Source organism: Alosa pseudoharengus, unplaced genomic scaffold (genome assembly GCF_046254945.1).
Source record: "Alosa pseudoharengus isolate Yale_2024_CS ecotype anadromous, Long Island Sound unplaced genomic scaffold, YU_APseudo_1.1 YU_APseudo_1.1_scf_18, whole genome shotgun sequence".
Lineage (NCBI taxonomy): Eukaryota > Metazoa > Chordata > Actinopteri > Clupeiformes > Clupeidae > Alosa > Alosa pseudoharengus.
The window spans coordinates 18,333,723-18,360,349 of record NW_027468650.1 but is presented as its reverse complement, the minus strand read 5'-3'; positions in this window follow the sequence as shown (position 1 = coordinate 18,360,349).

Sequence of the window (26,627 nt, the reverse complement as noted above, 5' to 3'; positions counted from 1 at the left end):
GATAAGTTACCACTCTATGGCATTGAAAATGAGAAAAGAGTGATGGATGTGACTGGTATTTCATTTTGTTTGTGAGTGGGCGAGAGAGGGAGCGAGCAAACCACACATACGTGCATGCACACACACACACTTACAAAGGAAGAGAGCAAGAGAGCGAGAGACAGAGAGTAAGAGAGAGAGAAATAGAGAGAGAGAGAGAGAGAGAGAGAGAGAGAGAGAGAGAGAGAGAGAGAGAGAGAGAGAGAGAGAGAGAGAGAGAGAGAGAGAGAGACAGGCAGATATTTCTCTGATCATAAGGAGCTTTATAGCACCATGTCTCCTGTGGGGATTGCTGGGTAAATTGTGGCCTTTGAAAATTATGTGTGTCAAATCAAACCCTTCACCTCCTCTGCCTCTTTTCCTTACTCCTTTTTTTCTCCACCTCCACTCCCTCCATCCTACCCACTATCCATCAGAAAAACTGTAAAAGTGTGGATTGGGTTGGGCCTTTGATCACCCTGTGCAGTCAGATCTTAATAGGATATGTTCAGGCCACATGAAGAAGCAACAGCATACTGAAGGGTAACAACATCAAAGCAATATCATATTGTTATTGAGCCTATTTAACTGTACTTCACACTGTCAAAAATATGCTCGTCATTTAGTGCATTGATGTAGCCTACCTCTTGAAGTGTTCATGAAAGCTGATGTCAACAGCAAATGTCTGCAGCCTTATGTGCTAGTGCTTTTACTGCAAGAGATACTGTACACATACTGCTCCTGAGACGTAATACAACCAAGCATCCCATAGTGCAAAGGAGAAGGAGTTAAGATCAGTGTGCAACATCAAAGCAATCCCATCATGCACAAACCAAAAACGAAAAGAAAAAAAAATAGCCATAAATGATCCTAATTACGACTGATAGGTGGACTTGAGTGTCATTTGCTATTGCTTGACCTAGACGTTCTGGAAAAACAAAAGATGCAAATGAAATGAGAGTCACAAACGAGTGAGATGAAGGGTCAGGAGAGCCTGAATCTCTTGATTTAAGATGTCAGTTGATTTTGTTGCTTTGGTGTGTGTGTCTGATTAAAGCCAAAGTCAAGGGGCTCTTTGAATCTTGTTAGAGGTCCTCCAAGGCTGTTCCCTTTCATCTAAACACAGCCAAGCACCCAGTGCCAAAGCACTCACCTACTCTGGGGTTAAGGGTACTCCTCCACTCCTGCCATGCCCAGTGCCTGCTGATGCGACTGCTGGATTTGAATATGGAAAAGGGTAGGGTTAAAGAAGAGCGTTTGCTCAAGAGTGATCCTCATCAAAGGGTGGGTGATAGGGAACATGTGAATAAGATTGTCACAGTGGAGAGAGCCTGAGCAGGAGGACATGATTCAGAGAGAACTCCTCTGTGTGTCCTCTGTGTGGTGTGTGTAAGTCAGACAGTTTGTCAGATATGATGGTGTCTCTATTAGATCAAATGTAGTCTAAGAACAGCAAACTATTCATACCATATCGGCAATGGACAAGATATTGAATGTATGATTCACTGCTCAACTCAGCGCATAAAACTGGGACCATTTTCTGCTAGGAATAGATAACCCAGACAATGTAACAAGCTGAAACGAGCTACATCAACTGGATAACCTACTCCTTTCAAGAGAAGTTCAGACTCAATGATTATGTACTAATTATTGTGCATTTATGTATTTCTCCCAATGAGTTTTCTTCAGCAAAGTTGTTTTTCTGCATTCTGTCAAATGGAGCGAGGCTTTGATCAATCTATAATTACATGAAGATGAACAGAGATGGGAGGGGGACGGCCATGCAACGCAGCTTCAGATGTCTCTGGCCTGAATTTTATGATTTATTTCACTACTGTCTCTAATACTGGCCTAATTGGCGGAGACGAGGAATTGTTAATTAATGTGTGCATAGGGCGATTAAGGACACAAGGGCAGCAGCTTTCAACCTGTCAATTAATGTCCCCAGTCATCCGCCTTGCTTCAAAACCAATGGCAGTCATCTGACATGGGCATTCATCTGCCAAAACAAAGCAGCATGACTCCAGTAGGCGCTAGACATGATGTTTATGGACTGCAATTAACGTTTGAGTGTTTTGTCTACTCAGATTGAAGTTCACCGTTTTATAAGTTTGCATGTGATTGCTTGCCCTAGGAGAATGACACAGACACAAATTTATGCCATTTATTTTCCAGTGACCTGACATTTCATCTGCTACATGGGGAGCATGATAACTAATCATTCTCTCTCTGAATTACACCAATTACACTTAACATTTATGTCAGGAGTTTGAGTTCTGAATTTGCCTACGATATGCAAGCAGAGAGTGTGTTTGGCTTGCTTGCAGGAGTCAAACAGGATAGGAAGACAGAACCTCTAAGGGGAAGGGGTGGGTTGAAACCAGAGTTAAAGCAAATACAACAACTTATGTGCAGAACTGAGTTCAATCACAAGTGTGGGTGATTGATATGAGAGGAGTGTGTTTCCATTTGTTACGAAAAGTTTCTCCTGAACTTTGGTTAAGAATGCCATTAAGTGAGAAAAACAATAGTATAACTAATGAGAAAAAAAAGCACCCGGTTAAATTGGCCATTCATCATCATTGAATTTTTGTAATATGAAGAAAGATGTGTCATGCTCTCACACCATTTGTTCAGTTGTTTCCACTGAAGACCTCAAACACAAAAACAAGCTTCCCCCTCCCCTGTCTCCCAATTTATAAGCCATACAAGCCACTGGGCTGTGTGTGTGTGTGTGTGTGCGTGCAAGCGTGCGTGCGTGCGAGCGTGCGTGCATGTGTGTGTGCACATGTGTGTGTGCATGTGTGTGTGGACATGTACAGTATGTGTGCCTGTCAGTGTCTGTGTATGGTATGCATGTATGTGTCTGTTTGAAAGCTTGCACATACACAACCCCACTGTCCTGATAAATGTCTCAAAGAATTCGAGGGCATTTTAACTCCTTGTGGTTTCCAAGGCAACCTTCTTTCTGTAAAAGTGTTATTTTTGAAGACTAAGCAGAGGACCAGAGGATTTACGTATTCAGGGCTTGAATAGTGCATCCTAATAACACAGTAATAAAACACACACAGAAACACACACACATACACACACACACACACACAGCCAAGCATATGAACATTTCACTCACTTGTTTCAACTTGCTTCAAACTCATTGGTCACATAATGATTTCCAACACAATCAAGATGCAAGATCTTGTATCATTTGATATATAATGTTAGTTCATCTTTTTTTTTCAACCTTTAAAAACGTAGCTATTATCTTCAACATGGCACCTTCAATCAATAGGTAATGCATCTCAATCATTTGCTTTTCAAGTCCAGTTTAAATAATATACTGCACTGACCTGTGATTTGCAGTGCTCTGAACTGTGATCAGTAGACATTTCATTTCTCTATTCACATTTCTCAAAAAGTGAATTTAAAAGGTGGCACTACTTTTACTTGTCAAGTCAATTCCACACGTCCTTTCAAGTACAACCATTTACGAGGGTAAACCAACAAAGACCATGCTACCAAGATCACATATTAGCTATAACAGTATTATTACAGTTTAGTTCAGAGAATGTACTACTATATAATCTGTGTCTAGTTAAAAGGCAGGTGAATGTTGAGGTTTACAGATGTGTAGCAATGTGATTGAAGCTTTATGCATATGCTGTATGAACATTATCATCTGAACAATCGCACAATAGATTATAAGTGTAATGAAGATGCACTGGTCTAGCCTACTAAAGATAAAGATGCACTGGTCTAGCCTACTAAAGGCTGTAGAATGGAAGATGGAGCTGGTGCCCTGGAATCATCATTCAGGGGACAGTGACATCCACTTGAGATATCACAGCACTCTTTCCATACTACTGTCGTCACTCTGGAAATGTAGCATGCGTGTGTGTGTGTGTGTGTGTGTGTGTGTGTGTGTGTGTGTGTGTGTGTGTTTGTGTCTGTGTGTGTGTGTGTGTGTGTGTGTGTGTGTGTGTGTGTGTGTGTGTGTGTGTGTGTGTGTGTGTTTCTGTGTGTGTGTGTGTGTGTGTGTGTGTGTGTGTGTGTGTGTGACAGTGCTTGTTAATAACCATGTCATAGTTTAATGCACAAGGACAGATGTCTGTGTGTGCCTCATTCACTGACCTCCTGACCTAGACAAGGGACCTCATGCTTACCACACACACACTGGACCACTTGTTTCTACCATATCTATGAAATATTTGCAGTCCTCCTGACAATAGGGTCTTTGATTGCTCACTCTTTGTAAACGTCCTTGCCCATGTCAATTAGGCTGTCTGCTTGACAGTATAACAGACAGAAGGATTTATGAATAATAATGAAATAATACAATTTGAAATCATATGAAATAATACAATTTGAGTAAACTGAAATACTGAAAATAAAAGACAATTTATGAACTCCATTATACATTCCCCCTCTGCTGCTGTTTGAACGGACATAATTCAATAGTGAAGGGTAAACTAGAAGTGAAGTCTCAGAGAAGGTAATTATGCAGGCTCGCTGCTCGTAGGTGAAAATGATAGGGTTGGGCTAGCCGTCATTCCCGCCTCTGGGAACAATACGCCTGCATCAGAGCCAGCAGGCATGCTTCTCCCCCCCTCCAGCGACCAGGTGCATCCCGAGCTCTCTCTGCAGCCTGACCTTGAGGGAACCCTCCTGTTACATGCTGCCTCACACACACACACACACACACACACAGAGGAACACACACCTCTGCCTTTGTCTCAGTGAAAACGGTGCCAATTAACGGATAGGTCCGACCGCTGGGTTATTTTTACGACTGAGAGGACAAACAGACCAAGGAGAATAGGGGTGAGATTAGAAAGAGAAAGAGGAAGAGCCAGGAAGAGAAAGAGAAAAAGGGAGACCATGGGAGGGAGCTGCAGGGGAGAGCAGTGAAAAGGATCGGAGAGAAGGCTCCAGAAGGTCACGGATAATTAGTGGCCTTTGCGCAACCTTCCTCAGGCTCAGGAGGCAGCACCACAGCTGGGCCTCACCTCAATGTATGCTGCCACACACACACACATAAATACAATGCACACACACACACACACACACACACACACACACACACACATAAATACAATGCACACACACACACACACACACACACACACACACACACACACACACACACACACACACACACACACACACACACACACACACACACACACACACATAAATACAATGCACACACACACACACACACACACACACATAAATACAATGCACACACACACACACACACACACACACACACACACACACACACACACACACACACATAAATACAATGCACACACACACACACACACACACACACACACACACACACACACACACACATACATAAATACAATGCACACACACACACACACACACACACACACACACACACACACACACACACACACACACACACACACACACACACACATAAATACAATGCACACACACACACACACACACACACACACACACACACACACACACACACACACACACACACATAAATACAATGCACACACACACACACACACACACACACACACACACACACACACACATAAATACAATGCACACACACACACACACACACACACACACACACACACACACACACACACACATAAATACAATGCACACACACACACACACACACACACACACACACACACACACACACACACACACACACACACACACATAAATACAATGCGCACACACACACACACACACACACACACACACACACACACACACACACACACACACATAAATACAATGCACACACACACACACACACACACACACACACACACACACACACACACACACACACACACACACACACACACACATAAATACAATGCACACACACACACACACACACACACACACACACACACACACATAAACACACACACACACACACACACATAAATACAATGCACACACACACACACACACACACACACACACTGCATGAAAACACACAATTTACATGAGCTGATCTGTCTGCATCTGAAGTAATCACATGACAACAATTGGATGGCTGACATTTCCATCTGGGTCCCCTGAATCCAACCCTTGCATACACATTTAATCTCAGTGTTTCTTTGTTAAAAGGATAGAGGTGGTACATCACAGCTTACTGCAACAGGTCATCATCATTTGCTCAAGAGCTGTGAGAACGCCATTTTGTTGCTGTGCGCTTGCTGATGCCCCATGTCTAGTTGGAACATGGAGCCTTTCCATTACTCCCGTACTGACGTGCACCTTTCACAGCACGTCCGTTCAGTTCATCAGCAACACTGCTACTCCACAGATATCCAGTCACATCACATTGTCTGTCTGTTCGTCACAGCTCAGCCTTCCAGGAGGGATTAGCCTCAGTCTGTCCATTCCCAGCAGTGCCAGCAAACATCAGCTTTATTTGCCCAGCAAGGCCTTTATTTAAAATATTAAGGGTGTTGTGCCAAACACCATATCATCTGATTGAAGGGGCACCAGGATAAAACAATAGTAATAATTACTGTTCAAAAAAGGAATTGTATCTACAGATACAGTAAAGATTTATCATCCAAAATATAGGAATATTTGTTTACCACTTGACATGTTATTGAGGTAGCAGAGCATTGTGAGTCCAACATCTTACAGTTTTTTTTCAACTGCTTACACACTAAATCTTTTCTTGTCACACAATTTTCTAAACATGTCTTCCAAATATCATAACCCCACACCAAATCTGCAAAACCATACACTAATTCTCAATGTTTGACTCAGTTTTCAATTTACTAAAACACATTTTGCAAAACACCACACACAATTTTCTACTTAACACACACAAATCTAACAGGAAGTAACTTGATTTCGTTTTTCAAACACAACCCATCAAAATGCCACACTAAATCACCAGTGCTTCACTCTCTCTCTTCACATGTGTAAACACTCATTACTTTACGGAACACCATCCAATCATTGCCTTAGTATAGGCCTATGAATAGATATACTCTATATGTAGGTATGGACCCTTTCAATCTGGCCCTAGAGGATTTCCGGTTGAAATGTTCAGAACCAATGCAGATAATTTGAAAGGAATGTTCTACAAAAAGTCGACTTTATGTACAGTAATACTTTTGTTTGTTACCATTAGCTCAATAACTTTTTCTATAGACCTTTGAATACATACACAACCCCCCACACACACACACCAAACACACACACACATACAGACACACACACATACAGACACACACACACACATTGTGTGTAATTTCCGTCTTAGGCAAAATCAGCTTTTTCAGAACTCCATGTACATCTGGTGGTCATTGTATTTTGCTTTGCTTTGTTCTTGTTGGCTGTAAAATACTGTATTCACAACAGCAAATTATTTGAGAAAAATCACTATTTTTGGTTTCAAAATGTCTTGCATTTTTACTGTGTATTTCAACTTCTCTCTGTAGATACCGTAACTTTCACTCTTGTATGGAAATACATAAAGCCTATGAAAGACAGAAGAGCATTAGGTTTTGAGCAACAGTGTGTACATAATGTATCCAAAATGTCATATTATGACAAAAGTGTTTGTAATGTGAGGCGAATGTTTGATTTACAGTTTTTTTCAAATGCTTACACACTAAATCTTTGCTTGTCAAACAATTTTCTAATCATGTCTTCCAAACATCATAACCCCACACCAAATCTGCAAAACCATACACTAATTCTCAGTGTTTGACTCAGTTTTCAATTGACTAAAACACATTTTGCAAAACACCACACACAATTTTCTACTTAACACACAAAAATCAAACAGGAAGTAACTTGATTTCATTTTTCAAACACAACCCATCAAAATGCCACACTAAATCGCCAGTGCTTCACTCTCTCTCTTCACATATGTAAACACTCATTACTTTACGGAACACCATCCAGTCATTGCCTTAGTATAGGCCTATAAATAGATATACTCTATATGTATGGACCCTTTCAATCTGGCCCTAGAGGATTTCAGAACCAATGCAGATACTTTGAAAGGAATGACTTGTCTTTCTTGCTATATTTTTGTGTCTTTTTTGTGTTTTTGTGTCATTTTTCTATAGACCTATGAATACATACACCCCCCACACACACACACACACACACACACACATACAGACAAACACACACACACACACACACACACACACACACACACACACACACACACACACACACACACACACACACACACACACACACACATATAAACACACACACTTTTCTTTGGAAAAAGCAAAGTAATTTGATAGTAGTCAGTCATTTCCATAGGCAAAATCACCTTTTTCAGAACTCCATGTACATCTGGTGGTCATTGCCTCATCTGGTGGTCTATTTTGCTTTGCTTTGTTCTTGTTGGCTGTAAAATACTGTACTCACAACAGCAAATTATTTGGGGAAAATCACTATTTTTTGGTTTCAATATTGCTTGCATTTTTACTGTGTATTTTAACTTCTCTCTGTAGATAGCGTAACTTTCATTCTTGAATGGAAATACATAAAGCCTATGAAAGACAGAAGAGCGTTAGGTTTTGAGCAACAGTGTGTATATGATGTATCCAAAATGTCATATTATGACAAAAGTGTTTGTAATGTGAGGCGAATGTTTGATTTAAACATGTGTTTTTGACATTTTGAATGTAGTGTGTCATTTTGCTGGAGATTTGAGGCATTTTGCATTTTGTGTGAGCAATTGTGGGTTTTGTGTGTGGAGTTTTGAAAAATAGACACAGAGTTTTGAAAACATGTGTAAACAATTGTAAAAAACTGTAAATATGTGTTTATGACATTTTGAATGTTGTGTCATTTTGCTGGAGATTTGAGGTGTTTTGCATTTTGTGTGAGCAATTGTTGGTTTTGTGTGTGGAGTTTTGAAAAATAGACACAGAGTTTTGAAAACGTGTGTAAACAGTTGTAAAAAACTGTAATGAGGGTATCTCCTCTGCAGGTCTGCTGATGAGCATGTGGGTTGTTAGTCCAGTCATCACAGGTCAGTGGTAACATGTGGGTAATTGCTAAGCTTTACTGTAGTTAATCTAAGTTTTGCTGTTCTGCATGCAGGCCAACAGAGACACATGGCATGTAAATATCAGCTAAATGTCAAATTCATTAGAGCATGCAATACTTCCTACGTTTGTTTGTGCCCTTCTCCATAGACAACCCCCACCCTCCAACACACACACACACACACACACACACACACTCATACATATTCACAGTCATACAAACCCTGTAATTTGCCCCCACTGACACATCTACCGGCAGCACTAGACTGAGGACACGACCTTGTTTGGGGTTTTTGGTCTCAGACAACAGAGGGGTAAATCTTAAGACGACAAGATTTGTGTTTCTGTGGATGCTTGTGTTGTTCAGTTGTATGTAGTCTGTGATATAGGAACACTGATAGTGAGTGTGGTCTTGTTTGGGACTGTGGGACAAAATTTCCTCAAAGATCATCCCTGATTCTGAGCTGATTGGATATGTTGTTATGCTGGTGGATACCTACTACACACACCTGCTCTGAAGATAAACAACCACTGTTGCAGAAGTTGACTCTACGATACTACCAATGTAGCATTGAAACTGTCAGAGCACTAGCTTTGGAGATTTTAAAATGAGGAGTGGAACAATTCTGCCAAGAGGACACTGAAGAACAATATGGATAACTCACATTCCAATACCCAGGCGCCTACTAGCCAGGACCGAGTTACACAGTTAATCAGAGTGTATATCAGTTGCACTCTGACCCTTGTATTCATTTGAAAATGCAAAAAAGCAAACAAAATGTCTGCCGTTTACATCCCTGACTGTGACCTTTCCCCTCTTGGCAGCTGGTCTCAGTGGCTCCCAGGGTGTGAGGGGGCTCGTGTGCAACCAAGCTGGTGCAAGCAGGTGCAGGTGGTGCCATCTGATCAGTGGGAGGGACAAAGCGGGACTCTTACACTGACATAAATATGCACTCATTGCAATTAGCCTCAGACTCAGCATGGTACTCGGATTCAAACAGTGCATGCATTATCTGTGATAGAATATGTCAGAGAGGAGCTGTTTTGTCACCCATTGTTGACACACACACACCACACACACACACACACACACACACACACACACACTGAGAACTGCATTAAATATGACGTTCCACATTGGCTATATGGAAAAGATTATGTGAATCAATGGGCATCATGAAGATACAGACATCTCATCCCTGTGCTCAGGGGACTAGGCAATGTGTAAAGAGGTAAGATGGGGCTATCTGAAATGAGTGCCTAATGTTACCCCTGTAAATGAGAAAGAAATGATTATTCCTACTAATTAATTTCATGCATTGGGAGGAAAGGATAGAAAAAATGAGAAAGCACCTACTTTGAGCAGCAGCATCATTTATTTAGCTTTTTAGCCTTTCTGCTTTTCAAATTAAACTAAATGAAAGCGATGAAGAGCTGTGCTTTTAGCATATTTTGCTCCGCACTTGGTATACTCCCCAGTGGTGAAAACTAACTAAATGATTAAATACAAATGCAAATAAATAAACATTTGCTGAAAATGTTGAGATGCATGTATGTGAGAATTGCCATACTTCATGAATGAGCACAGATATAGACAGACACAGAGAGAGAGTAAGAGAGAGAGAGAGAGAGAGAGAGAGAGAGAGAGAGAGAGAGAGAGAGATGTCTCCTGATGGTCTTAGATATCAGACTCAGACAGAGGTGACTCTGATGGTCAGACTGAGCCAGCGGCCACACACATGCACGCATACACACACACACACACACACACTGACACAGATTCACAAACACGCAGACACACACTCACACAGTCAAACATGCATTAAATAAAATGTTGATATTAGGCTCTATTGTATTTGCCTTTATGTGTCAACTGTAAGCTCTGTGGTCACAGAGCTGAAACTGAAGTCTCCCTTTCACATTATTCCTCTCTCTGCTATAATAATATATATATTTTTAAGAACACGGGTGCCTTACATGGAAGGAGGTGTTTTCTGCAAACAGACTTGTACCACTATGCAAAAATAGATGTTATTTTCCTTTTTAGCTATTTTTCACCCAGCATCACTCAGCGGGACAGTAGAACCAGTAAATTGGTGTTGGTGCAATGCAGATAGGTAATTGGAATGAATGTGTGGTCAATTTGTTGATCTTTGTGGTCTGGTTGTCAGGTTTCACCTCAGTGATTTTTTTGACATTTCCTGACTTAACAATTAAAAAAAGGAAAATAATAAAGGTTGACATGAGCTCTGGAGTGAGCAAATGTGATGGACAGTAAACAACACAGCCTCACCGTGATTAGCTTTGGCTTTGGTGTGCTTCTCTTTTGATACAACTGCCCTCCTGCCATATCTGGCGAGGCAGGCTCCTTAGGGGACAATTTAGCTATGAGTGGCTTATGTGTCACAGTGTCTCTTGGGACTAATGACCAGCAAATGGTCACGCAACTATCCAGTACAAGGGAAGTATGTGTAGGATTCCCAGTTACTCCCTGAAAAGACTTTGGGTAGAGAGCACAAATGTAAACAGCTAGCACAAGCTAAACAGCAGAAAGAGAAGTGTATACTGTTCAAATGTACTGTTCTGTGTATACTGAGCAAATAAGACAAATTGGAACAAAATGTCAGCATCTACACGGAGTCAATATTCGGCTGAAAACTGTGTGCAGATCATACTGTAAGGAAAGTATTCCTTGGAAGAGAAGCCATTCTCATCAGTGGTTTTGCTACGGATCATAGCACCTCAGTCTCATGTTAGAGAAATCATGTGATTCCATTTCCCTGTCCCATTTCCACTACGAACTGTACAAAATTCAAGTTGTCACTTATTGGAATGTTGGAAGAATTTCTATTTTGCTATTATTTATGTGCACTGTAGCACATTTTCTGAGTAGCATCCTACAATCCATAAACAATCCTCAAATGGGTGTGAAGACTGTGAAGCCTTGAGCTTCTCTGATAGCTCTCTTTCACTTGATATAGAGAACACCTGAGGAAGCCTTTCTTTGTTGTCTCTCTCCTTTCTCTCACCCTCTCTGCCTCTCTTTCTTTCACTCCCCCTTTCCCAATTTTTCTCCAATGGCTCCGCCAAACAGTGTCTTTTCAAAGGCTAATAATAGCCCTCCGTTCAATTCCCTCTCTAGCTCTGTTTGGGAAAAGGGGAGGGAGTGAGGATGATGATTCCCCCTCTCCCAGGGGATCATCCATCTGAGGTGGGCACCCCAGGGCTGATCGTGCAGACCGCTGTCCTGTCCAAGAGGATTCATCACAGCAGGGGTGGAGGTGGACGAGGGGGCAAAAAGCAAGAGGGGAGATATTGGAGGGGAGACGGGGTGGGGTTAGATGTATTTCTGTCCTTATTGCTTTTAACACTTTTGGGGCCAGCATGAGAGACTGTGTCCACTGCCATCAAAGAGAGAGAGAGAGAGAGAGAGAGAGAATCCCCAGTGAGATCCCAGTAGTGAGATCCCAGTTTGCCGTCTGTGTGTGTGTGTGTATGTGTGTGTGTGTGTGTGTGTGTGTGTGTGTGTGTGTGTGTGTGTGTGTGTGTGTGTGTGTGTGTGTGTGTGTGTGTGTGTGTGTGTGTGTGTGTGAGAGAGAGAGAGAGAGAGCTTTCTAAAAGGTCTAAAGTGATTCAAAAGCCATACAAAACCGACAATAGGAGTAGGCTGCTGCTGCTGGTGCTGTTGGTGGTGGTGGTGGTGTGTGAGGGTGGGGGGTGGGGGGGTTATCTAGCCACACCTGGGGACTTTGAGCAACCACCCAACCCCCAAGCCCTTTTCCAGCCTTGCTCTGCCCCACTGACTTACTGCCTCAATATTTCATTATCGCACACCAGGGCTCAGGCCCTGATCAAGGCTGCTGAGAGAGACACTTAATTTTCCATTTATTTTTTAATAACAAACCTGAGAGTCCCCAAAGCCGTAAATCTTAATTGGAAATGCTGGCTGAAATATGATGTGCCTGGACTTTGTAGGGGTAGGCAATCCAATCAGCTTTAATGAGGCTTTTCAGTCTATAATAAACATGCAAAACTAGTGGGGTGGTGGAGCTGCAGGAGGAGAGGTCTTCAAACACACGAGACCCTTGCACTGTCTCTTTCACTGACTGTGTGAAAACACTCACATAATCACTCATCTATAGCAAAGCTCTTTTTCCGTCTCTCTCCATCCTCCTCTTGCTGCCTCTTCTTGCATGCATTTGTACTCCACTGTAAACAGCAAAGAAGCCAAGGTAACCAAAATACCTCCCAACACCTTCAGGAGGACACACTCCCATTCAAATTCAAACCATGTTGAAATTTATTTTCCAAGGTTAGCAAGGCATACTGAGCTGCAGGGAAGAATTCAACGATTCAACGGCAGAGCGATTCACCTCACTGTTGAAATCGCAGTGAAGTTATTGACAGTTGAACAAGAATGTTATATATATAATATATATATATATATTAGATTCTTATGGTAGTTCAATTTAAGGACTCTTGCAATCAATCAGTAACAGTCATGTGGAGATTCATGGGGCCCTTAGTTACTCTGTTACATCTGTCGCAACGCCTGTTTTGGAGCTGAAGGGTCAAGCTTTTGCCCTAAGGTGATCTCGACATGCAGAGGTCTCTTTCAGTGATCTTTTAGCTAACCAACAGTCATAGGAAGGAGAGGAGAACAGACTCCTACACATCAATCACTGGTGTTGATCAAAATGACACCGAGAATTGTCCGTGGAAATTGTGCATGAATGAGAAATGAGACTCATCTTTGAGAGCCGCAGCGTACTACTTTTTATTGGTCCTTTTGAATGTGTGTAATTGATGAGACCTAAGGCTAAAATGACCTGAGAAAGGTCAGAGGACAAAGCGCTTTCCAGGAGGCTACAGCAGAGGTCAGAGTTTATGTTACAGCCTGAGGTGGAACACACTAGAGGTTCAGGCAGACCGTCCCAATTCTCAGCTCCAACAGAACGTCTCAGACCAGGGCCAGGGCCATCAATAATGAATGAGGACGCATGGCTCTGAGAGATTTTGTTGTTACCCTGGAGGGTTGCTGTCGCCTCTCCCATGTGGAGGCTTGAAATGCTCTGAGAAGGTTCTCGCTGGGATAGGAGTCATCTAGCCCCTGGCACTGTTGAGGTGGGTCTGCTATGGAGACCGAACCTGTTGTCATCTTCTTTCCCAGGCTTGTCATTACAACAACACTAAAGACCATAAGGAACAGAACAGAAATAATGGCCATCCTCCTGGGTTTATCCAAACAGTGATTTACAATGATTTGTACAATGATTTGCCAACTTTAACTGTGTGTGCTAGCTTATGAAGTACTTTATGACCATACTATAGGAGCAATATTCAATGGATATTTAAAATAAAGGGGGGGGGGGGGGTGATGTCATACTTGGTACTCCAGGACATTTGGATTTCTTGCTGTGTAACACGGCGTGGTGATAATTACAGAATAAGCAGTCTGGCAGCCCTTGCAGGCTTGACACTAAGGGGTAAGGCTCTGCTCTAAGACTTTCATCGCTGTTCTGTAAAGAAATTGTGTTAAAGGCAGCCAAGGTTATATGAAACCCCCTTTACACCCTTTCTTTCTGTGTTGCGCTCCTGCACTGTGAGATCCTCGAACCAAGCAACAAGCTTAATTAACATTAATCAGCTCAAAAACACATGAACCCTAACCATTTGGTTTCATTGCACTGAATGTTTGTGTGCAAGAAACAGTGTGTGTGTGTGTGAATGTTTGTGTGCAAGAGACAGTGTGTGTGTGTGTGTGTGTGTGTGTGTGTGTGTGTGTGTATGCATATGCAATGCGTATAAGCTGGGGGCTGAACTGGCAGTTAGTTAATAAGATGGAGAGATGCATGGCATCCTCATCATCTACATTATCAAGGTCCTGAATGAATTCCCCACTCGTCTTTAATGCTCTCTCTGTCGACTTGGTGACAGAGGAGATGCTGCCCGAGTGAGAGGGAGGGCAATTAATCACTCAATCATTAAGCACGCTTGGACGGGCTCAAATGCCTTCCACATCTTTGATTAGGATAAGCATATTACAGATGACTGGCTGTGAGAATTTTTAAATACCAGCCTCCAAGTATTGTACAGACCTCAATTTTTCTTTTGTTCTCCATTTCTCTCAGTCTGCTCTGTCTGTTCCTGTCTCTCTCTCTCTCTCTTTCTCCTCCTCCTCCTCCTCCTCCTTCTTATACCTCTCTCCCTCCCTACCAGAGCACGCACCAAAAGGCCAGAAACCTTGACTTTTCCAATTAATGAGTATCTGTCTGCTGGATCGGAGTTGCCTAACTGTATCTATGCTGGGTATCTCTGCTGTGTCTCTGCAGAGCTGCATTGGCTTGTGTCCAGCGGGGGTGTAATATGACAGGAGTGTGACGATCTCTTCCAGAACTTTCCTCTTGGCTCCTGCTCTCCTCCTCCGTATGGAGCTGATACCATGAGCCTGCCCTCCTGCTCACCTCCCATGGATTCCAGTCTCATCCTGCTGGGGATGAAGCAGTCATCTCTCCTTATCTTCCTCACTCCCTCTGTTTCTACACACTATTGGCTTTTTCTTATCTCCACTCAACCCGGGGATTCTACCAACCATTTTTCCCCCCGCAACTCTTCCAAGTTTGGAGACATTTTTTTTCATCATTCTTTCTATTTTTGCCTCTTTCTCTGGCTCTGTGTTTTGGAATAACAAAGCCATGCGAATGATGATAGTCCTTCACACACAAACTGATGAGTATTTTTGCACACAAACACACCCACACACACACACACACATGCAAAGTTCTCCTCTATCAGTCTCTCGTCATCAGGTTGAAGTCTTCTTGTCTGCGCGGATGTGCCACCTCAATCATTCGCAAGCTCTTATCTTACTAGCTAAGCTGACTGTTGCCAGGCAGATTGTCTGGGGTGTCAAAGTGCATGGCTTTGGCTTGACTAGTGTCCACAGGGGCACTGCACTGTCTGAGACAAGTGTAGCCAGACCACTTAACTAACTCTTCATTATTGACCCTCCCAGCCTGAACTGGAATGCACCAAGATGTTATTTCCCCTGACTAGAGCAATCAATTTAACACCTCAGTAGTTAGAATATGGACCATGTCCATACAGTCTTGTCTGCTATAATGATGGCTATGTCAATAATCAAAGTGCTCTCTGTAAAACCGAGGATCCTACTTCTACATTCCTACTTGAAGATCCATGCAATTATTTGAATGAAAAGGCTTTTCCAGAAGTCAATTTGACACTAAATGAAAGACGGGTTTTACAGATGGATTGCGTGAGCCAATATCAGTGAGAAATGGCACAAGCGTTACAGCATCCTCCTTTTACTCTCCGAGGCTGTCAATTCCCCCGGAGTCTTTTAGATGCTTTAAAAGTGTGGATTCCCCAGGGTTTCTCTCCCTCGTGGTCCCATCAAAGCGACGTCTCCTGGAGACCTCCAGGGAGCCTGAGACAAACATACCCACTGGGAGATGCTTTAATCAGCTTCAAAAATCAAAACAAAAATTACAATGAACCACAATGAAATCTTGCTTTCATTAGTAAAAGAGAAACCTACATTAGGTTTGGCACACAAGTAAGAATGTAAGACAAAATAATTACTTCTTGTTCCTGTGGGAACTGGTATGGACAGATCTATGTGGTGAAAATCTTAGCATATCTGCATGTTCTGAGCTGGCATCCATGTATAATTTAAGAGTCTAACAGTGTTATTAACCAAGGTGAAATACATCACTATATAGGTATGATGCAAGTCCACAACCATTTGCATGGGCATTTTAAATAGGAACATTAATAAGCCAACAGTAGCCCTACGAACCAATCAAAAGATTTGTAAATAAAACAAAGGTCAGAGCATTGTCTCTCTAACAGGTTCAATATTTGTTAATCGGATAACAATGATTAATTAATTGATGAATTAATTATTAATGATTAATCATAAGTGAAATGGATGGACTTCCAGAAATAACATGGGCAAAGCCTTTACTGCAGGGCTAAACATGTTGACTTTGCTATAGTGTACTAATATATGAGAGGTTAAGAACCTTTTCTCAAAGTGCTAAAAATATCACATAGTGCTCAGAAATCAGCGCTAAATCATTAATATCCATACTGCAGTTGCACCTGCACGCAGTATAAACGCATGCTTGTACCTAAAGCCTAGCCTCAAATCAGACTCAAATCAGCCAAATAAATAGCTCCAAAATGTACCTCTCTTCTGAGCTCTTTCATCTGCATGTTGGATATACAGAATGGAACAGTGGACACTGTTAACATATACAGTGCTGATTTCACCATTAACACACATACTGCCTGCACTGAGACTCTGTCATGCCCTCTTACTGTTGACCTTGTTTCCAGCTAGACCTCAATGTTTGCTGACAGCACTACTTGTCAGGAACTCGTGTTGTTGTTTTTTTGTTTTTTTTTGCCTCCTTGGTATCATTTCATTTTATGCCTTCCAGTTTTCTCCGAATCAGCATTCATGAGATTAACAGACAACTGGGAACCATTGCGTGGTGCAAACCTGACGCCTTCACTTTCTTGCATAATCATAGACGTGGTTCCAAATGAGGGGGGAAAAAGCGCTGATGAGGCCTCCGCGCTGGAACAACAAGGCGAGGTGAGGAGAGGGCGGGGTGGCTAGGGATGGCGTGCTCATGCCTGTCTCATGTTAGAAAGTCCACATGCTCTTTAGTTCACTGTACATTCTGACAGCTTTGCACTCCCCCCCTGCTTTCTCAAGTGTGATTTTGAGTTATCGCATCAGCAGTTTCCATGTTATGCTTTGTGAGTGGGCCCTTCAAAGAGGGTTTCCTCTGTGTTTTCTTTAAATGAATGACAGCTGACACAGAGAGTGAGATGGCACGCCTCAACTAAGCCTGAACATCATTAATAGAATATTAAATTCAAAATGATCATTTTCACATGAAGGGGTCAAGTGAGCTAGCTATGTGCAAATAAGTAGTAGACTGATATGTATGTAGTACCTTTTTACAGGCTCTGCTTGAGGTTGCAAACCACATTCTGATGTGAAGTTGGCTTAGAGTGACAAACTATAGCCATGGGATTGGTTCTCGCAATGGGTCACACACACACACACACACACACACAAATAAATAAAATAAATTGTCATTTGTATCTTGAACCCCACTAAAGTTTTACAATCAAATTTATGAAGATTCCCACCAGATTTTCAAGCCTACGGCATTTTTCCAGTAATTTTACCGAAAAATGCTCTTTTGTGCCCAGCTGCTCTCTCTTGTTTGTCAGAGCTGAGTTTTGGTGGGCAGCAGAGTCAGCTATGAAACTGTGCCACATTTCAAGCTGTTTCATATTAAAACTACACTTTAGAGGTGAACTGGGGAACCACACTAAAATATTTATGTTGGTTCAGAGGAGGCAAAAATCACACATGGGCTCCTTGTAAGTGTCAGAGCATATGTCAGACTGCTTCACCTATCACACGGCCTTGTATTTCTCCTCTACTGTTACAAAAAACATGAAGTGTATTCATGAAGCATTTAATGTGCAGATTTACCCAATTCAGGGTCCAGCTGATGACCTGGCACCAGTGCAGCTTGGTGACCAGACTGGAAACAATGTGATGACCTGGCTGTAAGGTTTTGACTCTGTGCTGTTAGACCCTGAAGCTCTTATTATGCAGCCACATTAAAATGGTGACTCACACTACTGAGTGCTTACTGTGCCACGTTGACCCAGCCATTCTATTTCTCCACACAGTTCTTACAGTTGAATTGTTGAATTTGTGTATGGGGGTTGGGGGGGGGGGGGGGGTTGAACAAAGTAAGAGCAGTATGAGCAAGCTAATACAGGATGTGTGTGTGTATGTGTGTGTGTGTGTGTGTGTGTGTGTGTGAGAGAGAGAGAGAGAGAACGAAAGAGAGAGAGAGAGATTACTCAGATGTCAGAGAAATATTCTTAGATTCTCACTTTTTTATTTTGTATTAGATTTAGGAAGCCAAAATGAGCTGAAATGACCAGCAAAAATGGTAAGCAACAGACAATGAATCTTTTATATTGCCTTTGGTTCCTCCACAGTTATACAGGTGAGTTCTCCTGGCATAAAATCATTGTGTCAGAGGTTGATGTGGCATCTGGGAAAACAGAACTCGAGCACCTGGGTGCGGCTGTGTCCCCACCAGCGATATTTTAATGGCGTCCGACACTGTAACGGCTCGCACCACATCGTTTACTGCTCACTAAGTGAAGACGAACACCCACCTGCTCCTGCAAATGGTGCCATGTATTTCTCACAAATGAGCCGGATGGTGAAACAACTGTCTCCCCAACAAAATATGATGCTATTAAAAGCCAGCGACCAAAGGAGTAATTAACAATAGCCATACATGGAGATGTAAAACAGAAAACAGCCTTTTTAGGCCTGCTATAAAAAAGAGACATGCTTCATATTATCACTCTCCTGTTCTTTGATTCTCTCTGTCCTCCCTTTCTCTCACACTCACACACATTTATCAGCAGTATCAACATCCTCATCATGGGTGTTTCACCGTCCTCCAGTCCAGCAAGCATTCCACACCAGTAGGCTCAGGAAGAGATTCTCCCCTGGGGCTGTGACCCTGCCGTAAACCACCATTTCACTCATTGATGCACTGTTTAGTACTTCAATGGCCATAGTTGTACTGGTCATTTTTGGGACAGTTTGAACTATACTGTAATGTTATTGTACATATGACTGTATACATGTTGTTTAAACAAGTATACATCTCCTTTTCCTTTGCTCTCTCTTACTGCCCACTTCTTATAAGTTTACAGTAATTGCATATAAGATATAGGAACTCTCTACTTTCCATCACTGGGCATAATGTATGTTATATGTACAGCATCAGCTATGCTGCAGTGCTTACTTTCCCTACTTTTATCTATAACTGTATTTTTTCACTGAATTGAATATAATCAAATACTAAATCTAATCTAATCGAATTGTCCTCTATATTGCTATATAAGGATCTGTGCGTATAGTGTGTGTGTGTGTGTGTGTGTGTGTGTGTGTGTGTGTGTCTCGGTGTGTGTGTGTGTGTGTGTGTGTCTGTGTGTGTGTATTTTCCTGCAGCTGCCTGTGTGGATTTCCCCTCATTCACATCCACATTCACATTCTTATTCACTCCTTCCATTGCCCTATTTCTTTCCTGTCTTTCAAAGGCGCTGAAATGTCTTTTGATTGTATTAGATCTGAGTCAGGTTCTCACACAGGACTGGAATGCTTCCCTTTGTACTTCAAAATATATACACCATGGACTTCCACTAGCTGGTATTGCAATTTCACTGGGACAGGTTGTGTGTGTGTGTGTGTGTGTGTGTGTGTGTGTGTGTGTGTGTGTGTGTGTGTGTGTGTGTGTGTGTGTGTGTGTGTGTGTGTGTTTGTGTGTGAGAGAAAGATAGAGAGAGAGAGAGAGAGAGAGTGTGTGTGCGTGTGTGTGTGTGTGTGTGTGCGTGCATGCATACGTTAGTGTGTGTGTATGTGTGTGTGTGTTTGTATACATGTGTACAGTTGTGTAACGGCACATGCATGCATGCATTCAAGCTCTGGATGAGTGTATGCGTTTGTGCATTTGCTCCCCTGTGTTTGTACTTCCATGTGTGTCAGGGCGTGTAGATCTAGGCCAAAGTAAGTTATCTAAAATGCATATGTTAATTACAGATTGATGGTTAGTGAAAAGCATCTCCCATAATGACTTCCCATGGGCCAGCCATGGAATTCCTGCTGATCACAACAAACAAGGGTTATTTTGCATCCTCTGGGTCCCACACACCTCAGTACTACATTAGCATATTTACTGTAAACACAGACTACTCCATATTAATATTAGGTCAAGGGAATTTTAATACCAAAACAAACAAAAGAGTCAATATTGAGAGAGGCAGGCCAAGGTTTGCTACAGTATGCGAGCAGAGTAATGACAATGTAAATAGATTATCTGGCTTTGTGGCCTTGTGGCCTTAGCCTTGCAAACACTGATGCTTTGTCAGACTATTGTGAAACTACTGGACTACTTGGGATCAGTAAAGTAGTATGCACTGAATACACTTTGAAATTGTAATATAGCACACCACACACAATATTAATGTGTGCCATCATATTATGCCAGCTCAGGGTTGTGATAAGAGAAGATCAATTTTTATGTAAAATGTACAATTGTCTCCAGTATTCAATCAGGCAAATAATAACCAAAACCATATAAAATAATACGATAGTATTTATTAAACTTCTGTGTTCTCCTTACTCTGCATTTTATCATCACTGACACAGAACTCCACTGAGAGGTGAATGATGTTGCATTTTTGCCTGATCTTTGTCTCAGTGAACACAATCCTTTCAAGCGACAGGAAATTCCCTATGTCTCAGTACTTGATTATCAAAGCAACAGAAAACCATGCTCCGAAAAGACTTCCTCCACGTGCTCTCTTCCTTGTCAACCTGCCTTCCTCTTTTCCTGTTTGGTTCTTATCCATCCCATCACATCCTCATTCCTTTTCTCCTTTCTTCCTTCTTCCAGGTTGAAAAGAGTGAGAGAAGCCTTTGTTTCAGGTAACAACATCTGTTCTCCTGCACCGGTGGCTGTGATATAACACTTCAAATATGGAAAGGTCAAACAGTCCATCGCTTTCTTGTATCTGTCAGGTTTCTCTGAGAAGGCGTATAGCGTCCATTCTCCTGAAAGCAGGTCAGCCAGCTGTGACATGAGAAGTCTCAGAACCTGGAAGACTTTTAAAGGGCACTGAGGAATGCCCACGCATGATTTCAGAACACCTTGACTAGAGCTAAGGTGAGAGTTATCCGAAAGGATTAATAGCCATCTACACCCCTTACAAATGTCCTTCTCCGTCTGAGCTTTTACAATGAGAGAAGAGAAAGAAAATGAAAGGGAAGATAGACCTTGTGGTTTCTGCTTTTCTGCTGGAAATTGTCTGCCAGCATACTGTATAACAGAGAAAAGTCGGAAAAATACAACTATTCCCAGAACTTGTCCTAGCTCACTCAGCAATCAGGGACAGAGCTAACTGCATAAATTAAAGCCATGTTTGGCTGTTCATTTTTTATCCCCATCAAAAGAGAGGCTCCAGCTGTCTAAACGAGAGAGAGAGACACAGCCTCTGAAGTGAGCTGATAAACAGAACAATGTCAGCTAATCAATAAATGATCACCTCAGTGCCAGGAAGTGCTTTTAGCACCTGCTAGCAGTGGAATCTGTGCTCCCTGATTGTCATCAGAGTCTTACTGTTTCCCTCATCCCTTAAACTAGCTATTCAATTAACAGAGCATCGCACATCCCACTCTCATCATCCTATCAATGTCTGCAATGAAAGGCTATTCATTAGCCAGTTTTTCAAGGGTAGATACTGTCATACATTTCATTATAGACACTGAAATATACACTGACTGAATAATATGGTGTGAATAATGGAGCAGTTAAAACAGGACATGGCCACATATTGTCATAATGGTACTGATCTTTATGTCTAGGTTTATTTTTAGTCAAAATGTCAAAGCAGGTACGCAACTGAAGCGGTCCTTTCGCAGAGCGTAACGATTGTTTTGGAAGACTGGTCTAATTTTTTCAAATGTGACATGAGCATCTCTGATGTAGCCAGCTCCATTGATTATAGTGGAAGCTAATTGTTGCAGCACACTCCACAAATGAAATGCTTCAGTTGCACATGCCATGGCCTACTGGTTAGGGCTTCGAACTTGTAACCGGAGGGTTGCCGGTTCGGACCACGACCAATAGGAACGGCTGAAGTGCCCTTGAACAAGCCACCTAACCCCTCGCTGTGCCGCTGTAGCAGGCAGCTCACTGCGTCGGGATTAGTGTGTGCTTACTACTGTAGTAGTAGTGTATACTACTTCCTGACAAATTGTCTTTTTATTTCACACACATTCCACTCCTTACAACCAGACACTAACATTGGGTATGACACTACAGATAATTCGATCTGCCTTTTTTATAATTTCTTATGCAAATACATTTTGTACAGTGCTTTTCTCCAGACATTGGATCAACAGTGTCCATATGCTCCTGAGTACTGTAACTGTAATTGAGGCTATTCAGTTAGCTGATGGTATGCATGTGTTTGAAGAAACTCCACACAAAAAAAGGCATGAAATGGAATGAGATGCATGAATCAGTCACTCTGTTCTAATTGCCAGCACTTTTGAACTGAAGTCTGCAGGAACATGTGTAATCATAATTAACTGAATTAGTTTCAATGTTGTGGCGAATGGATTTTTTACACAGAAATTCTGGTATGCGCTCTTGTCAGCATCTAGAGAATGTGGCTTTCGGCTATTACGTCTTTCTATTGTCATCCTCAAAACCACATGACTATTTCATTAACAGTGAAATGAGTTAAAGACACATAGCTAAATATAAAATAGACTTTTTCAGTGCTAATGGAAGCGGAACAGTCCGATTGTATCTCAACAGGACACTATAGTGGGGCTGCAGTGGCACTACGTCGCCTCCAAGGCTAATATAGCTGTATGAAACTTTAAATAATGGCAGATTTCAGCACTTGGTGTACTGTCTTATCATTGACTACATGACTGCATGACATATGTAGGTCAAGCCAACCAGTTTAAATCATTATTATGTTCTAAATTACAGTCACAGTGGCCCTGGGTCCTTGTGTGGGGTGCCTTTGAGTCGGTTAAGGCCAATTTTAGTGTGTGCGTGAGAGCGTGTACTCACAGCAAGGTTATAGCACGCTTGGCCAGTGAACAGTAGCTACGGGCCCAATTAAAACCTTTCCCCTCCACCCCATGTCCTCCACAGTCCAATAATGAGGCTAATTGTTTACTCCATGTGAAAATGCATCGTGGGTAATATCCACAGCCTTTATCCCACCACCCTGTCGTATCCATCGGGAGACTTCACCTGCTTTATTGGCCACTGTTATTAATGTGAGCATCACAGGGCTTGGCACAATTACAGTTGGCTTAATGAGAGATCTCTGACATTTCATTATTAGCTGCACAGGCTCCCCTATTCAATTAAATAGTAGATACACATTAATAGCAAGGTCCATACCTTGGATCTAGATTTTGCTGACTTACCTCATAAATCAAGGAGGTGTCATTCTGGTCTGCTTTAGTGTATAGTAATTGGTATGGCATTATAGGAGGAGTTGCGCTCTTGCCTTCCTCTATGTCTGCATGTATAGCAGAATGCGTGTATGTTATTGCTTTAATGGCAGTTTCAGAGAAAGGGGAGTCAGCCTGATCAGCGTACAGAAGAGAGTGATTTGCATATTTTAAATGCATTCATGAAAATTTGGCTGAAGGAAGTGCACATCTGTGCACTTTTCAATCTACTCTGTTATGCAAATTGATATAGGAGACTCTCCTAATCAAGGGAAGAGCTGTGAACAACTGGAGTTCAAAATGTGACGTTAGTTTTTACTACACTGGCGAACTAACTAGCCTGACCAATGTCTGACCAATAACACCAAGAACACCAAGAACACTTGCGATCCTAGATTAATAAAGCTACATGTGATTACCCCAAACCCCATTTATTCTCTCATAGAGATGTTTTCCTTGAAGCCAGAATTTGCAAAAATGTTAATCCACAACATGGAAAATAATGCCAGTCACTGACACATTCTATTCATTCTTGTAGCAATCCGAACCTGATCCATGCTCTCAAACAAGTTGCCACTGGCAAAGGGAGAATGATGATAAAACTAATAGAGAGAGTACTGACTTAAAGAGAACAACATCCCAATGCTCTCAATGCCTTTGAGAGAGAGAGCAGCCCAAGCCGTACAGTCTGTTCAACAAATCCACACAGCATACTGTAGCTGTTCCAAAGGGAAGAGTCTCCACTTCAGGGAGGCCGCCTTCAAAGCCAGCAGCAGAGTAACCAGCACCAGGCCTGAGGAGAAGACTGCCCTGTTGCATTTGATTAACTCTGGTTGATGTCCCCCCATGCCCAGCTCCTACTCATCCTCGAAATTGATGCCCAATGTTACTAATGTTGTGCTTCAGGCTAATGTTAATAGCCTTGGTATGCCCCTATAAAGATTGGTAAAAAACGTCACCAAGATTATGGGTACGTTTGGCCGTTTACATTGGTTTACATGGGCATGGATTGCCGCGGATCCCCTAAATGCTTTGCGTTCACCAATGGGAAAATGCCATGATGACGACAAATTCGCGATCTCTATAGAAATACTATTGCCAATTACCCATTCTGTATCAGTCTGATATGCAATTGTTTGTTATTATAAAACAAATGAAGTGCCAAAGATTACCAGGGATGCCAAGTAAATCAGTACAATGCCATGTTAAGCCAGCAGGTTCAATTTCTTGCTGTCTTCAATTCCTAAAGGCAGCTAACTTTAGCTCTAACAATTAACTGGCTAGCTAAATTGAAACAGTCAGGTCAGGTAAGGCCAGGTCTTTTTGTACCACCACCTCTCTCTTTCACACACACACACACACACACACACTCTCTCTTCGTCTGTTTGTCTGTGTGTGTGTGTGTGTGTGTGTGTTTACCCTGCCTGTCTTCCCAGAGCAGCATAACAGCATAACTTCTTGGGCCAGGACGGTAAAACATCAAATAAAAACACAATAGATGCTTACAATGCAGCCCCCCTGGATAAAGAATATGGGTAACACTTTAGGTTGCAGTGTGTTAAACTTCTCAAAGCAATGGCAATAGATTAACTTATTGGTTAGACAGTGACCATACAATGTAGCACACACAATGTACAGCATTATTATCATTTGCAACAAGTATTTTTTGGTCTCTGCATTTAACACAATCGGTGAATTAGTGAAACACAAACAGCACACAGGGAACACACAGTGAGGTGAAATACACACTAATCCCGGCGCAGTGAGCTGCCTGCTTCAATGGCGGCGCTCGGGGAGCAGTGAGGGGTTAGGTGCCTTGCTCAAGGACACTTCAGCCGTGGCCCACTGGTCGGGGCTCGAACCGGCAACCCTCCGGTTACAAGTCCAGAGTGCTAACCAGTGGGCCACGGCTGCCCAAAATGAATAGTGTCATCATCTGCTTGTGCCTATAAACCATCTTAACCATCTGAAAATCTTTAGAATAAATACATTTTCATTCCACTATGAAACAAGAATGACATTTCATTTTGTTAAACACATGTATAACCAAATCCTACGTACTCAGTTATGATTAGATACAGTATGGAATTAATAGTCTGAGTGCAACCCAAGCTAAGCCTTTTGTTTAAGGACTCTGTCACTCTATGGGCCTGGCTGTGTGGAGGAAACTGACCTGGTGTGAGATAAGGCTGCACTAGGGAGTGAGGTGCCCACGAACGGCCCCTGGAATGAACAGGCTGAATTTTTTGACATTCAGAGCCACTACACAAACATCACTGCCAGTTGCAGATAGCACAAAAAACCAATCAGAGGGTAGAAAGAAGGTGCATGAGGGGAAGAAAATAGAGGGGGGGTGGTAAGAAAAGGAAAGGGTATGGCTTGGGACCTGGAATCTCAAAATTCAGTCACAGAGCTCCCAGCGTCGTCCTCAA